This window comes from Stenella coeruleoalba (genome assembly GCF_951394435.1).
Source record: "Stenella coeruleoalba genome assembly, chromosome: X".
Lineage (NCBI taxonomy): Eukaryota > Metazoa > Chordata > Mammalia > Artiodactyla > Delphinidae > Stenella > Stenella coeruleoalba.
In genome coordinates this window covers 533,971-547,681 of record NC_137152.1, presented here as the reverse complement: position 1 = coordinate 547,681, position 13,711 = coordinate 533,971, and positions in this window count along the sequence as shown.

Here is a 13,711-nt window from a genome sequence, read left to right as displayed (position 1 = left end):
TGAGAGATTCACTCCCAGCAACACCAGAGCCTCACCGCTTGCACCACAAGACCCAGATGGCGAGTCTAGTGGATGCTCCGCTCCCTGCAAAGACGTGGAAGGCGGGGCAAGGGGGGTCTCCTAAACAAATCAATAATTCACAGGTCGCGTGAGAATCTCTCCGCTACCCTGAGCGAAAGCATTTCACCTACCAAATATAACAATTTCCACACACTTTCATCTTCTCATCAAAGTCTCCTTTATCGAGCGGCTCCGCAGAGAAGCCGGTTGGTTGAGTTTAAATCCCTGTACTTGCTTGAGAATGGATCCCGTGAGAAGCAAATGTCTGAACTGATATCTTATAGGCTTCACAAACGCACATGGATTTCTGACCTAACCCCCTCCCAGTTAGTCAGAATTAGGAATTTTAATCTCGTAAAAGTTGCTAAGAAAGGGCTGGCATGAAGTCCATTTTGTTTTGTTTTGTTTTGTTTTTTGGCCGAGCCATGTGGCATGTGGGGTCTTAGTTCCCTGACCAGGGATCGAACCCATGCCCCCTGCAGTGGAAGTGTGGAGCCTTAACCACTGGACCACCAGGGAAGTCCAAGTCCCTCTTGTATTAATTGAGATTAATCCCAAGTGGATTTTTGCCTCGTTTCTCTTTTGGGCCATTTTCTGCCACTTATGCTCACTCCATCTGAGTCTTGCATTTTACAAGTTTCTTTAAATCCTCATTCCCACCCCACCCCCGCCGATTCCTTTCCCGACCCCCATACTTTGCTTCCACAAAGTCCCAACTCTACTTCCCTCACATCTACTCTACCTTCTCCTATCCCTCCCTCCCTTTCTGCCTTTTCCCCTCTTTTTCTTCTCTAGGAGCAGAATGAAACGGCCATGTTCTCATACCTCACTAGGGGTGGACACTCAGTTGCCCACCTTCCACTCTTTTTCCTCCCATGTCCTCTGGAGCCAGACACCACCTCCATCGGCTCTCCCATAGCTGGGGCTGGGCACAGACCTAATCAGACTAGTGTGAGCACCAGAGACGTCTCTGGGAGGGGGCCACCCACGAATGCAGACTTTCGCAAGAGCACCGTCCACAGGAAGCTCTACCCTTCCATCTCCATGCCGCTGTGTATTAGGTACCGATCCTGTCCAACACTGCATAAAACACAGCCTGCATGTCATTGTCACTGCACTGAATTGTCACAGTGACCCAGAGGGTGGGTGGTGCTGGGTGTGGTCCCTGGCCCTGACTCCCATTGGGTGCCCATGTGGGATCATCGGTGGAAGGCGGCATAGGGTGTGGGTGAGGCCAGAGAGCTGTTTCTCCAGACCCCTGCCACTGCCCAGTTGTCCCCATTTTTCTGTGTCCCTACAGAATGCCTTGCTCCACAAGGCCCCCAGGGCATTGCTGTGACCAGAGCAGGAGAGCCTCCTCCTAGTGTGTGGATGGGGCCACAGCAGAGAGGGACAAAGAGCCTGAGGACGCACATGACAGCGGGTTGACCAGAAGTCTGAACAGATGACCATGGGCACCTGTGTGACACCTGGGGACCCCGGGGCTGTGCATGGGCAGGGCCTGCCTTGGGGGGAAGAGGTCAGTCAAAAGTGAGAAAGAGAGAGTGCATGTGTGCCTGTATGCACACTCCCAAAAGGATGGGGACACCCTTCTCTCCTCATGGACCACAGCACGGACGTGACACCCATGAGCCATTCCAATGGTATTAGTTCTTGGGGGAAAAAGTGGAGGAAGTTCACCCAGCCCTGGACCCCCTGACCCTTGGGAACTGGGGAATAAAAGTGGTCCACGAAGATGAGAGCAGGGTGGCATTTAGGACACCCCCGATTGCAAATGACTTTTATCAACATCCAAATATCCTCCTCCTCGTTGCCCTATTGTCTTCCATAAATGTGTCATCTAAACACTTAAGCCAGGGTCTCCTGAGTGTGCTTAGCGCTGGTGAATCTGGCCATCCAAAACATTTAGCGCTGCCACAGACCTTTACGTTTCGGTCTTCACGATGTGGGTTTGGTTTCCGGGTGTGGGCTGGGCCATGGTTGGTGTGGGGAGATGATGCCCATAAAGGTCTGTGTCTACATCACAGTGTGTTCTCGTGGAGAGGGCTGCGGGGCGTCCTTCACAGACACCACGCATTAATGCTTAAGTTGCCTCCGAACATGCAAAGACTTACAGTTTAGCAAACAAAAGTCACCATCTGTATACATTTCCTAGAGCTGCCATAATAATATACTATAAAGTGGGTAGATCAAGACAACAGACACTTCTTCTCCCAGTTCTGGAGACCAGACATCCAAGGTCAAGGTATCTGCAGGGTTGGTTGCTTCGGGAGACTCTGAGGGAGCCTCTGTTCCATCATCTCGCTTAACTTCTGGGGTTCCGGGGATCCTTGACGTTCCTTGGCTTGTGGCCACGTCATTCCAATGCGCGTCTCTGTCTTCCTGAAACCACCGATATGTTCCATCTCTGGGCTGAGCTGCTACTTCCTGAGACACTTGCAGTTTTTATGGTTGCATACGGTGACCGTCCTGAGTCACCGTCCTCCTTCTCCTTATAAGGACACCGGTCAATATTGGATTAGAGCCCATGATGATGAGTTTCACGTGATCACATCTGCAAAGACACAATTTCCAAATAAGCCTCCATTCACAGGTACCCAGAATGAAGACTTCAGCATACCTTTTAGGTGGACATCATCCTCTGCATAACACCATCTTTGAACAAATAGTTTAAACTCGAGAGTCACCGTGTTGAACCATAGAAGCTGCAAGGGCCCCAGGAAACTGCAGCTCAGCCCAGAGATTTAATGTATCGGTGTTTTTAGGTATGGTTCCCAACTCCAATAGTGTTTCCAGTAATATGGACCCAGATTCAAACTCTTAATAGGAACAGAAATTCGTTTGTATAAAATTAAAGGGGTCATAAGTCGACCTGTATTGTAGTGTTGTCCTAAGTGTATTTCTTTAATTGCTCACGAAGCATACGTTTTTTTTTTTTATTGGCGTTACAGAGGTGTTTGATTTAGGAAATTGTATTAAAATAGGTGATAAGAATGTCATCTAAGATTTGCTTGTTATTTTTTCTGCATGTCATTAAAGTGATTGATAATTTAGGACACGGGAGGAAAGATGCAATATTAAACCTGAGACCCCTTATAAATTACAGGGGTTTACGTGAGCCAGGCTGTGTCAGGCTGTCAGAAACACCTCCGTACATAGCTGTGAATCTTCAGGAAAAATGACACAGGATGGGAAGTCAGAATCCGATCAGTAGATCTGGGGTCACTGCCACTAGCTATGAGATGTCATGCTGTCTTCGTGGAAATGGTGAATCCCAGAAAAAGCCAACACATGCGTCCTGATGACACCCTCAGTCCCCACCACAGATCCAGAAGGAGGGTTTTCATCCAGGTCCAAGTCCCTCCTCACATCTCTGAGGATGATGAGACCCTGGGTGCATCTTCACCCAGAAAAGGACCACCAGTGTCTTGCCTTAGTCAGAAGCATTGGCCTTCAAGTCCGAAAGTCCCTCCAGCTTGCACCTTCCTTCTAAGGCTAAGACAACAGCCCCATCTGCCCACCACCAGCTCAGTGGCCTTCTGCCTTAACACAGCTTCTTGGTCCAGGGCCGCCGAGGTCCATCATCCATGGCCCTCGGTTCCACCAAAGATGGGGGCAGGCTTGGGACTAATGGAAACCACAGCTTCAGGGGTAAGTGCAAACATGATGTGACCTTCACAGGAGACGCCTCACCTGTGCACAAGGCAGGTGTAGCTCTTAGAGGCTGGAATCCTTCCCGAGGAGGAAGGCCACCTGGGCTGGCTCTGCTTTCTGGGGAGTCAAGACACGCCCAGCAGAAGTAGAGGAGGTGACAAGAAACGGAGGAGGAAGGACATGCTTGGGCCCCGTGGCCACCATCCCAAGCGCCTGCAGACCAGGTGGGGCCCAGGTGGGCGTGAGAACCACACAGGGTCACCTTTGCTTGCATCTCACCGTCCATGTGGCAACGCTTAGGCCAATAGCTCCACGAAAGCCCCAAGGAGACCCTGACACTGGGTTGTTTGAGATAATAAAAGTGTAACAGTCAGCCTTGCATTTATAAAGGCATTTCCAAAACAAACCGAGGCAAAAATCAATGTGAGTTAGCACTGTCTCCACACTCTGCATCCTCCCAGTCAAAACGTAAGAGAAAGTCCCCTTCTCATGGGAAAAGTTGGAAAGGCAGAAGATTCACACCTTATAAATGTGGGGTCTGAGACTGGACAGTGTCCGCTGCGTGCCTCTGAAGTGAGTTCAGTGGGTCAGCAAGCCTCCCACGTGGGATTTGGCCAGCTACCTTCAAGGAGAGCCAACACTAAGGGGTCTCGCCAACCCTTTTAATGGTCAGGATTCCAGAGCCACAGCATAACGCCTCAATCCTTCCCTCACGGGTAAGCCTTTCTTGATTTGGGATGCTGAGTCTAGGGACCTGTAGCGAGGACACAGAATCCCTCTGGGGCCAAAAGGACTCACCCTGCAAGCTGGCTTGCAGGACCAGCAGGCGATGCAGTCAGCATGCCGGGCGGCAGCCAGGGCTCATTGAGCCGGCGGATAAAGCCTTTAGTTTGCACCCCCCTGTGCGTCTCACACACCAGTTTCCTCGTATGTGCTGGAAAGTCTATACTACCTGTGGCCAGCTGAATAACGGCCCTTAAAGACGTCCAGATCCTAATCCCCTGATCTCTTAAACATGTGGGCACAGGATGTTTTGCAGATGTGATTAAGTTAAGGGTATTTAGATGGGGGACCGTCCTGGTTAATCCCGGTGGACCAGTCTAACACAAAAGTCCTTATAAGAGGGAAGCTCGTACACCCATATGCATATAGCTCTGAGCAGGTAGCTCTACTACGTGGTGGATACAGTGTATACAGAGAACATCCCTGGGCATTATGTTCCCTGCACCATGGTAATCACGCCTGTTCCACAAACCCAGTGCCTTTGTGCAGCCCTGGGACTTGCACTCCTCTTGTAACAACTACACTCTTCCAGCTGGTGGTAAAAGTCAATAAGCTACAGGTAACTCTATCCCCCTGGTGCCGCCCCTCCCTCCCGGCTCTAAGTCACCCCATCCCTTTGTTTGCCGTCGCCTTAATGGTTCAGAGCCCCCGAAAAAGCAAGGTCTCAGTTTATTAGAGGCGGGTCAGATTCGGCAGCAGCTTGCAATAAAGAAATTAGCAAACCAGAAGCTGCAATTCTGCGGAAACCCTCAAAAAAGAAGACGATTTAAAGTGACAAGATCCAATTAAATTTAATTACCCAAGCTGTATTTTCATTTTAACTGACACTTTTTATTAAGCAGCCGCATGCACTAAAGCCAGCAACCCAGACCAAATTGCATCCCGGTAATACAGTTATCTTATGCAAAATTCCGAGTATCTAATTTTCTAAAACGAAATTAGACACAGGGGGTTTGTAAAAGGTTTTTCTTTGTTTGGGGCTCCGGAACACAGCGTTCATTCCATGTACTCTCCGTGCGGTATTGTCTTTATCACAAGAAACCTCTGTGCCCCCGCCCCCAATAAAACTTATTCAGAAAGAGCAGGACAGACACTGTGATTTGTTTCCATTTGTCTCAAATTCCGATATACCCGCCGACCACAGAAAGAAGCCATCTTCCAGCCGTTCCCCCTTGAAAGCTATTTTCCTTGCTCTGAAGCTGGAGAATGTAACTGGCAGGTCAGTAAAGAAACACACTTGCAAACAGTGTTTCCACACGAAGTTTCCACGGGTTCCTCTTCAGATGGGGCGTGGACAAAGTGGCTCATTAAAATGGACTTTGAAGTCTGAGATGACGCAGGCATGACTGAGCGATTTAAGTGGGTTTGCATCACTGGCGGCGGACGGGGGGAGGGCGTTGATGTCAAAGTGTGGAGAGAGGGGTCATGAGGCAACCTGTATCGTCTCGAGCTCATTATGAATTCCAGGTGTGACTGTCCCCACAGGTCCACCAGTTCCTCCTGGCTTCCCTGTTGTCAGGGAGACAGCGAGAAACCTCCTGGAGATGGTTCCTACCTCATCCACACAGCCTCTCCAGATGGACGGGAACCTGGGGAATACATCCCCCCATGTTTGGGTGTTGGGTGGGGGTCAGCTCTAGGTACGTGGAACATCTCACCTAATGATGAGTCGCATGGACCACAGATGCAGCAGGGTTTGGGGCCCTGGTGGACTCATGAGATATGGTTCTGCATTTCAAAATACTTGCTATAGGAGTGTCCTGGGTTGGCTGTATAAGGTGACCACAAACTGGGGACCCCCAAACATCCTATATCCACCCTCCCCCAGTTCTGGAGACCAGACGTCTGAGGTCAAGGTGTGGACAGGGCTGCGCTCCCTCCAGAGGCTCCAGGGGAGGGTCCTTCCTACCTCTTCCAGCTCCTGGGACTCCAGGCATCCCTGGGCTTGTGGCCACATCCGTCCCGTCTCTGCATCCATCTTCACGTGGCTTCTCCTCTGTGTCTGTGTCTCTCCTCTTCTGTCTCTTAGAAGGACCCTGTCATTGGATTTAGGGCCACCTCTGCATCCACCTTCATTTAGGGCCACCTTCATCCAGGAGGCCCTCATCTCAGACCCTTCATTAATCTCATCTGCAAACACCCTATGTCCAAATAAGGTCCCATTCTGAGGCTCCAGGGTTCAAGACACACATATATCTTCTTGGGAAGGGGGGGCCACCATTCACCCCACTACACCCACCAAACCCATTTCCCACCGAAAGCCGCCATTTCAACTTCTTTGTGTGAGACCCCGGGTCCACAGACCATAGAGACACAAGGTTCCTCTCCATTTCTGAAACTGTGGATCAAGCCCCAAAGACAAAACTCAGAGTATGTAGAGATGGGACCATACCCACACTGGGAAGATGCTGTTGGAAGTGCGTGTGCTGGGGGAGGGTGGTCTGAATCCAGCCCCCCCCCCCACACCCCTCACTCTGAGCTGCTCACACTGAGCATCGTGGTAAATGTTCTAACAAGTCAAACGAAGTGGCATAGACAGTCATCTTTTGATAATGTTTCCAAGGCCAGAATATCAGCTCCTGAGGGCAAACAACCACCCGCATACGGCACTGATATCCCTAAACGGGTGAAATCCACTCTCTTGGAGGGGCACCGGGGGTCCTTTGGCCCATCTTCCCACTCGCCTGGACGTGGCGATTATTTCAAAAGCAAGAGCAAAAATGAGAGCACCAGGAACCCAGCTTTCCCCTCTGTCCCCGCCGTCCACTTATCCTATTCATCATGTCTGGATTTGTACTTTACTGGCTCTAGTCCACCTAACTGCGAGATCCTTCCAACACACACAGGACCACGGCACTGCTCTGTGGAAACTACCCACACGGCTTCCCTTGCCTTCTCCGTGGAGCCCACGTTCCCCATCGCGGCTTCCGAGGCTGCCACCTGTGGGCAGCGTGCTCTGTTTATCCGCTTGCGTTACGCCTCCAGCTACTCCATCCCAGCCCCTGGGATCCTTCGTTACATCTGCCTGCTTCCTCCGCTGTCTTTCCCTCGCTGGATGGAGAAGTTCCAGGAGAGACAAGGATTTCAAAGCCTCCAGGATGGAGCCCTACACCATGCCGGCATTTAATGAACAGCTGACACTTAGAAGAGGGCTGAATGGGTGGACAAAGAAATCTTTCAGGTCAGTTAAGAGAAATGCACAGCACCTGGGGGCCAGTGAGCTACCGGGGGCTAGTTTTCTTCTCCTCTGCCTCCTCCACCTCTTCTTTCTTCTTTTTCCCCCAGGCTCCAGAGCACATCTATTCTTTTCTAATTTGGGTGGACTTTCCATTTGTTTACACTTGTCAGTACTTGGAGATCCCTTATCCTGTCACGTTCTCTGAGGTGACCCCGTTTACTGCAGCCTGAACGCCTCAGGGGTGCCTTGCAAGAGAAGTCACCAAAAATTATGTCTCATGAAAAAAAAAAAAAAAAGGAACCAACACAAAAGTCTGAGCTACTCCACCTATATATTGTATGATCAATGGTCCCACAGGGATTTCGGAGGCAGAAGAGCTTCTGAGAGGTCTGTATCATCTTTTTAATACACACACAGACGCTGGAGGACATTGCTATGGTCCCATTCTATGCATTTGGAAGGTGAGACTGGGAAGGGAAAGTAACTTGTCCAAGAATGCAGAAACAGTTGGAGAAGAGGGTCCAGATCTAGGGGGTCTCCTCTGTACTGTGGTCTCATACATCCTGAGAGGTAATTTCCCATCAGAGCTGGGTGATTCCTGCTCTTGCACTTAATATCCCCACAGATTAGACCTTGTATCCAGGCTCAAAGTGACCTAACAAGACAGAAGGGATCCTATCTCTCAGGAGGTCCTACACTTGACCATCAAAGCTTTCGTGATCCGTTGAATGTCAGCCGTTCTACTTCTTGAAGGAAAATGGTATTTCGAGTGTGTCCTCACCCTCCTTTCCTCTCTCTTTTTTCCTGCTGTCTTGGCTACCTCATTGGCCTAGGTTCCCCAACGTTCCATCGTGTTCGAAGTGTGCCGTCGTCAGGGGTGAGTCTTTGGAAGTGACGTTGCACAAAGTCAAGGACGACATGGACCATTTCCAGGCGTGAGACTCCAGAGAAACCATCGGAATACTCCAGGGGTAAAAAGCCAAAGCGGCCTCCTCAGCCTCACGGGTAGTCCTTCTGCCTCTGACCACAGGGCTCAAGACGTCCGAAAATGAGAGCGAGATGCTTGGCGCCGAGGCGGGCAGAGTCATGGAGGTGACGGGCTTCCAACGAAGCGACCCGGCAGCCGTGGGGCTTCGCGGGTCAGAGCAAATGTTTGTACTCCCCGGGTGTCGACACCAATCTGGAAGAGGAAACCGTCTGCCCAGGAAGCGTTCTTATTTGGGCAATTAAGTGAAACTCCAGGAGCTGGGGAGACGGCTCAAGTTTGGCACAGGGGAAGAAATAAAAATGCACAAAAGAAAACATGATTTCGAGTTTTATGACGTGATAGAAATTTTGACTTTGGTTCTGTCCCAGCAACTAACTACCTCTGGGATGTTTTCCCTCTCCGTTGGCCAAGTGGCTACAAGAAGGCCGTGGAGGAGAGCCTGCTTCACATCCCCAGTTCATCCAGGGTTGACCAGCAGCCTCCTCTGGACACCCAGACCTTCCCTTTTTGTCCTTCACTGTCCACGCTGTCCACCGGGGTCATTTGGTCACCTGCTCCTGCCACCAGTCACGGCACCACCTCCTGCTAGACAGCTTGGGGAAATCGAGGATTAAGTAGACTCATGTAGGCACGTTATCTTCTGCTCACCTTGGAGAGGTAACAGTCAGAGATCTAGCTGTAAGTTCCTCAAAAACTGAAATGTAGAATTTCCATGGGAACGGGCAATTCCATGCCTGCGTAGACACCCAAAATAATTGAAAGCAGAGAGTCAACTGAAATGTGTACACCATGTTCATAGCAGCCTATTCACAAGAACAAAAGGACAAAACTGCTCAGACGGCCATAAAACGATGGATGGAGAAGCAAACATCCGCACAGCGGAATACGCCTCAGCCATGAAAAGGACTGAAGCCCTGACACAGGCTACAGCGTGGACGGACCTGGAACACACGATGCTCAGTGAGAGAAGCAGACCCAGAAGGGCACACGGTGTGTGATTCCACTTACAGGAAACGTCCAGAACGGGCCAATCCACAGAGAGAGAAAGTGGATTCTTTGTACCGGGGCTGGGGACAGGGTCTCCTTTTTGGGGGATGAAAGTGTTCTAGAACCAGATAGAGGTGGTGGTGGTACAACATGATGAACGTATTAAATGCCACTGAATTTTACACTTTAAAGTCATTATTCTTATATGTATATGAATTTCATGTCAATAAATTATTTTAAAAATATACTGGAAAAAATATGCATATGAATAAACATTCTTCCCCTTCAGTTAAAAAAAAAACCCCAAAACCCCTGCATATACAGAGGGAGGTTTGAGTCCTCAAAACATGTAGAATCCTTCAGGAAGGTACTAAGAACCACAAGCGTTCAGGGCGCAGAGGCAACGGGCCAGCTTAATTAATCTACATGCGGAGAGCTTGCGAGAGACTCATATCCAGGGGCTGCTCCCCATGTTAATTTCATTTTCCACATCCAGGAGGATCTTTCTGGATAATCTCAACTGTTTTCTCATAGCTCATCCCGTCGCCAGCCTATACCCAGTATTTATTGATTTTCTGACTCAATAAAACCCTTCGGTCTGTGGCGATGCCTAATTCCCCTACCTTCCCCCAGGAAAATTTTAAAACACAAAGTCACTTTTGCTCTTAAACATTTAAAGCGTTACTTACTTTAACTCCTGGCGTGCCTGAAAAAAAATTCTTCTCAAGGGTATTATTTTTCTTTCCAGTTTCTATCCAATGTCCCCCAACCACGTCATACGTGGCAGGTGGGTTTATTTCCGAAACTCTCCAGGGACGTCCCACACATCCTAGCTGGAGCTTACAGACGTCACCCTAAAGCATAGATGGTCGTCTTGGCACAGAAACGTCCCTTTCTCTGATTTCCTCTGTAAAGCTTGTAGCATGTTAGGCTCTCCCTAGATCCATTGAGCTGCCGTTTGCAATTTTCTATCTCTGCCGTGACTTCTCTCTGCTTTGGTCCATCCCAGGTGTGCCTTTGTCCCCTAGGTGTCCCTTTGTCCCTTAGGGTTTGCAGGAAGCAACTTCATCTCCAATGGTTACCTTTGCATCCACACGAGGCATTTCCTGCCCATTGGTCCTGCCACCCCTCACTCTTCAAACTGAAGGTCTTCATTACTCTCAAGCAAAATCATGGGTTCACCAGGAATCCCATCACCATTTGTTGGCCTGGAATTGGGGGCATTCAAACGTGACTTCATGGGGGAAATGCACGATGTACAACAAGGAAGCCCAAGTCGAACTCAACATCACCGGGCATCCCATGGTCTACCTCACGCTGCTGTGAACATGGGGGTACAAATACCTCTTTGAGGACTTGCTTTCAATTCTTCTAGAATTACACCCAGAAGTGGAATTTCTGGGTCATATGGTAGTAGTATTTTTAATTTTTTGAGGAACCACCTAGCTGTTTCCCACATCAGCTACACCGTTTTACATTCCCACCAGCAGTGCCCGAGGGTTCCCATTTCTCCACTTCCTGCTGGTGTATTTCTAAGAGGCGGGTAGAGAGAGAGAGAGAGAGAGAGAGAGAGGGAAAGAAAAAAAAATGGAACAGTTTTGGTGTTTTAAATTTTTTGGGTGGTCTTCCGAGGTCTCTCTCATCACCAGCTCTCACTAAGCCCCAAGGTTCTGATGTTACTTCTCTTTAGAACTAGGGATTCCCCCACATGGACATTCTGGGCTCATGCCAGAGGCCGGCCAACAGTCATAATGGTGGTGATGACAAATACCTGATGGGTGTTGGCTCGTGACAGACCCCCAGACATTGTCTGCACTCACGTTATCCCTTCAGACCCCACACCAACCCCGTGAGCAGCCTGATGTTACCAGGCAGGAGCCTGGCCCCAGTTCGGGGTCACACAGCTGGTCTGTGTCCCATGCAGGGCATTGGTTCCTGTCCAGCTTGACAACGTGTTTTTTTTAAATTAATTTATTTTATTTATTTATTTTTGGCTGCGTTGGGTCTTTGTTGCTGCGCGCGAGCTTTCTCTAGTTGTGGTGAGCGGGGGCTACTCTTTGTTGCGGTGCACGGGCTTCTCATTGCGGTGGCTTCTCTTGTTGCTGAGCACGGGCTCTAGGCACACAGGCTTCAGTAGTTGTGGCTCGAGGGCTCTAGAGCGCAGGCTCAGTAGTTGCGGTGCATAGCATGTAGGATCTTCCCGGACCAGGGCTCAAACCCGCATCCCCTGCGTTGGCAGGCGGAGTCTTAACCACTGCGCCACCAGGGAAGCCCCCCATCTTGACAACGTTTTACGAAAGTTGCTCGTACCTGCCGCTCACCTCCTTCTGGGAACATTCTCAAGATATAAAATACCTACAAATCTGGTCCGATTGGGAATGCCTGTTATGAAACCTTGCGGGCTGTTCCTTCTCAGTGGGAAGTTAAAACCCAAACAGGTCTCACTCTGGATACCACTGTTCCCGTCTACTTGCTGATGGAATTGCTCCCCGATCCATACAGGCAGAGCTTACACGCATGCCCCCCAAAACCAGGAACCGCACGGCGGGTTGGGTCAAAGTCAGCCAACCTACGTACCTCAGTGGGGAGGTGATGACGGTAGGGTTAAAAATTGTTGCTCCTGACTCTCTAGGGCCATCTCAAAAGGCACAATATCGTTTTATTGATGATTTCTGAATTTCCATTTGAATAAAATAAATGGCGTTACCTGCAGATAATAGCGCTGTTCAATATTTATGAAGTACCTTTTTAGAATAAATTCAGAAATTCGGTGTTAATCATTACAGCCATTACACTCCAAGAGCCCATAAATAAGCAAGGGAAGCACCATTTATTTTTGAAAACCCATAATGGAAAGCAGCTGAGAACCCAGTTTCATTTTTAAGGAATCCGTCCTCCTGGGTTGGATTTATTGTGATTCTTCAGAGATGTTCTCGGCTTTACCCCGAGCCCAGAAATGTAGGTGTGATAATAACAGCTCTCCCCCCTGACATTCATGTGAATAAGCACTTTTTTATTTAAGGCAAGAAAAGCAGTTCAGGCTTTTTTTTTTTTTTTTTCTGGCGGCGAAGTAGACTATTTGTCTCGTAGAGCTTGGAGCCCTGCACAGAGGGCTGGTGCCCAAACCCCCACACGTGAGAGTAAACGGGTCTGATTTGAAAGTGAAACCAATAATCGTATTGTAGGGCCGGAGGAGCAAAGACCAGCAAAGACCCAGCGGAGACGCGTGGATTTGCTTGTTGTAGCAAAACACATTCGGGGCGACCCTTGGAAAAGCTTTTATGCAGAGAGTTCACATCAGGCTGGTGAATGGTCCTCGTGGCTTACCGCTCCCTGCAGGCGATGTCCACGGTAGGGCATGTGGCGGCCCAGAGGAGGCACCCTCCCAAGGGTGGTTTCCTGCCCAGAGGCCCAGAGGCAATGCTAGCTGGCCTTTGCCCACTCCATCCAGGTAGATGAGTGTCCTGTGGTGCCCACAACAGGTGGTGACCCCAAACCAGGTGGATTAAACAACAGGAGGCCGTCCTCCCCCATCCTGGGGACCAGACGTCTGAGGTCAAGCTGTCCCAGGGCTGTGCTCCTGCAGAAGCTTGAGGGGAGGGTCCTTCCTGCCTCTTCCAGCTTCTGGGGGCTCCAGGCATCCCTGGGCTTGGGGCCGCATCCCTCCCATCTCTGCCTCTGTCTTCCCGGGACTTCTCTTTTGTGTCTGGGTGTCTCCTCTTCTGTCTCTTAGAAGACCCTGTCATTGGATGTAGGGCCACCCTCCTCCAGGAGGACCTCAGCTCAGACCCTTCACTACATCATATCTGCAAAGGCCCTGTTTCCTAATAAGTTCCCATTCACAGGCCCTGGGTGGACATGAGTGTTTGCAAGACAACTTTCAATACAGACAACCGTGATTTCTAGGTCCCCGGCCGCAGAAGCACCTACGACTCAGCCAGTTTCCTGATCAGGAGAATTCCATTCCAATGAGATTAAACCATGCGGAAGCAAAAGCGCAGGCCGGCTGATGTAGAACATACTATACCTGTGAGCACAGAGTTCATTAAGCCAGGATTTAA